We start from the raw sequence: 3,403 nt of genomic DNA on the forward strand, positions 1-3,403 counted from the left end.
AAGGATACTGGGGTTCTGCAGGAGGGCACAAGCCTATATTGGGACTCGAGGGGAATCCATTCCCAGTCAGGCCCCCAGATCAGACATTTGGCCTCATACCAGTGCCACAGTGGCAAGGCCAGCACCTGTGACATTGGGAAGCTGTGCTCACAACAAGCTTGGACACTCACCAAGGTAGCTGGCACTGCTCCACTCGGTTCCTGTCAGCTCAGAGACCTCTGCGGCTGGCCACGTACCAGATGGGGACTGGGTGTCCTGGTGTGAGAGTGAGCCGAGACAGGAGTACAGGGTAGGGGCCCTTCTGATTACTAAGAGCTGCTCAACCTCAGCTGTGTCCACAGACCCCCATCCTACCCCCCACTTTCTCACTAAAGCCCTCTCCTGTGTCCTATGGATGTGACCTTCCAGTTCCCTGAACCGCTGTCACTGGGGATGAGAGCTTTGTGGTCACTCTCCTGGGAGGGGGAAGGGGACTGGAAGAGGGAAAACACAGTAATTCCTTCCCCCGAAGAGGAGGTAAATAGTTCAGTGATGTTTATTCTTTTCCCGGAATCCTGTAACTTAAACACATGATACAAAATTAAATACTACTTAAATACTGATATAAAGTCAATACATGTTATATTACATGATATGGGGGTAAAAGAAAAAAGAAAACAAAGATTTGCTTAATAATATGTGTATTATGTATATGTATACATAAGTCCATGCATATGTATATACACACCAGGACCTTCATAACAAGGAGGAAACACGTATGTTAATTACAGTCCTTGGTTCTGTAATTGGCTACGTGGCAATAGGTGGGATTTATAACTACCTTTCACAGCTCATCCTGTATTCTTTTTGTTTTCACAAACAGTTTGATGACCCAAACCTTCATTCCTGAGGGGTCTAGGTCATGAGTTGTCCTGCCTGGACTGTGTAGTTGTCCTTTTCACCTCATCCTCAAGCATGGTATTAGGAAGAGGTGTCCTAAGGGGATCCTGCTTTTCAAACCTACTCCTCCCCTCTACTGTGTAATCTCGTTTCTCCTGGGAAGTCTGGATCAGTTACCCCTGTCAGCACTGGAACGCCCCTTCTCCGCCTGTTGACTCCCAAGGCCCGATGGCCCAGAGTGGCCGGGTGGCAGTCCTAACTTCCAGGTCACGGCAATCCTTGTCCCATCTCCTAGCAGAAGCATTCTTCCCTGAGAACTAAGACCTCTAGCTCCGTGGGCAGAGCAAACTGTTGCAGGAACAGGAGACAAAGCTTTCGCTTAGAGTGATGGTGCTCGAGATAAAGGGGGAGTGGTGCCACTCCCCTTTCCTGCCCTTGATTCCTGGAACTGTGAGTCCTACACACAGATTTGGAACACACACAGCCTTCTGGAGAACCTTGTCCCGGATCTGCAAGGTACTGCCATCCAGCTGGTGTTGCCATCGAGTCTTAGAAGGCGGTTCCACCACTCTGTGAAGCCGGCTGCTTCAGGGAGGGAAAGAAAAAGCCCCATCTAGGCTGCGACATGTGGCCGGAATGAGCGCTGTCCCTGGGAGGGAGCCAGGCTGCGGACACGCTTTCTTCAGACTTGACCACCTCATCTCTGGGCCCCACAAGACCCAGGGTGACTTGACTGCTGTTCGGTAAGCGCTAGAGGGTGTGGCGCTTTGTGGACTTTCTCTTTTCAAGGTGTTTGTGAGCACCTGAGAGCAGGAACTGTGTCTACCTCTGGAGTTAGTGCCTAACAGAAAGCCTGGAACGCATTATGTATCATGGGCAACGACCCCAAAATGAACTCTGTCGATACAGTAATAGCTTTGCTCACCCAAACCTCTAAATTCAAACACGACAGTAAATTGAAGACACAGGAATAAACCCTCTGTTAAATTCTTTCGATTACTATTTTTGATGATTTTATTAGAGAGAGAGCATGAGCAAGGGTGAGGGGCAAAGGCAGAGGGAGACGCAGGCTCCCCACTGAGCAGGGAGCCCGATGCGGGGCTCGATCCCAGGACCCTGGGATCATGACCTGAGCCGAAGGCAGAGGCTTTAACCCACTGAGCCACCCCCGTACCCCTGAAGTATCTTCTTTTGCGTTTCAATGGAGATACGGCGGCTCAAGCCTCTTTTAGACAAGGGCAGACACTAAGTTCAGAGAGCAGAAGTGACTTCTGCGCTCCGCTGAGTCAGGACAGATCAGGACCCAGCGCCTGGCTTGGTGATCTCGCTCATGTCTCCCCCCCACCCAAGTCCAGTTCCCTCCACCACCCTGGCCTTTGTGAGCCTTCAGAAATGTCCTTTCCCAGGCCTGGCCCTCGGATGCTAAGAGCTAGAACGCTCCAGCTCTGAGTTGGAATGTCTGCCAAGAAATTCAGCTGCAGGCAATTTAAAGAGAAAGGTTTTTGGTTTTGTTTTTTTTTTTTTTTCATTTTATCTCCTAACTGCTACCTTCCTGGCATTGCACGTTGAATAATATCTAGGAGTGTGGGCGGTGATGAAGTCTGGGGGTGTAACAGAGGCAGGGGGAGCGGCTTGTGTTCGGAATTAGGGAGCTGAACTTTGTGATGTGATCCAGGTGACAGGGGCGTGTCTTCCCCGTGACAAATTCCTTGGAAGTCACACCCACTGGGACTTGCAGCCACATCACTTATCTTGCCAGATGCCAACCCTGCGACTAACCCCTGACACCTGCAAAATGATGTCTCCGGTGCCAGAAAGGGGCTCACATCCCAGGCTCCTGGGAGTAACCCTGGGAGCCCCCCTTACTTGCCCAGGTTCCATCCCGGGGCCTCGCTGCTCCTGCTCTGCTCCCGGGAGTCTCATCTTTGCCCTCAGACTCCTGCACCCCCAAGAACCCCACTGGGCCCCTGGCACAGGCCATGAGGAGAGTTCGATTTTGCCCATGGAAAGGCATCTCCTTACAGAAATCCTGCATCCACAGAGCCAAATTGGTGCCCCAAGAGCCTGGACGAAACAGCATCTGGACTGAATGGGCCCTTGGGTGTTAGCACGTGCCAGGTTCAAAACTGGTTCTGAGTCTTTGTCAATCCCGAAGGAAGAGGAGATCCCTTTCTTCCGAGTCTCGTAGAGAGGGCTCCAAGTAATAAAATCCAAGCAGAACGAATCACCAGTAGTAATCAGGAAAAGGACTGTCGCTTAGAAATGCCAGTTCCCTTTTGGTCTAGGCTGCTGTGAAGCTTAGTCTAAACTTAGCTTTCAAAGACTTTGAGTTTTCCACCCCAAGCACCTAGCACACTTTCCCTTCCTGTGAAATTGTTTACGTGCCCTTTTCCTTCTCCACTCTAACTCTCCTTATGCTGCGGTACACTGCAAGCTAGCTGCCCCAAGACTCAAAGTGGGTAGTACAAAAATTTAAGTAATTTAAATACGTAGCCATCAGCACCAACAAAAATACCACAGACAC

The sequence above is a fragment of the Mustela erminea genome, chromosome 14 (assembly GCF_009829155.1).
Source record: "Mustela erminea isolate mMusErm1 chromosome 14, mMusErm1.Pri, whole genome shotgun sequence".
NCBI classification, from domain to species: Eukaryota; Metazoa; Chordata; class Mammalia; order Carnivora; family Mustelidae; genus Mustela; species Mustela erminea.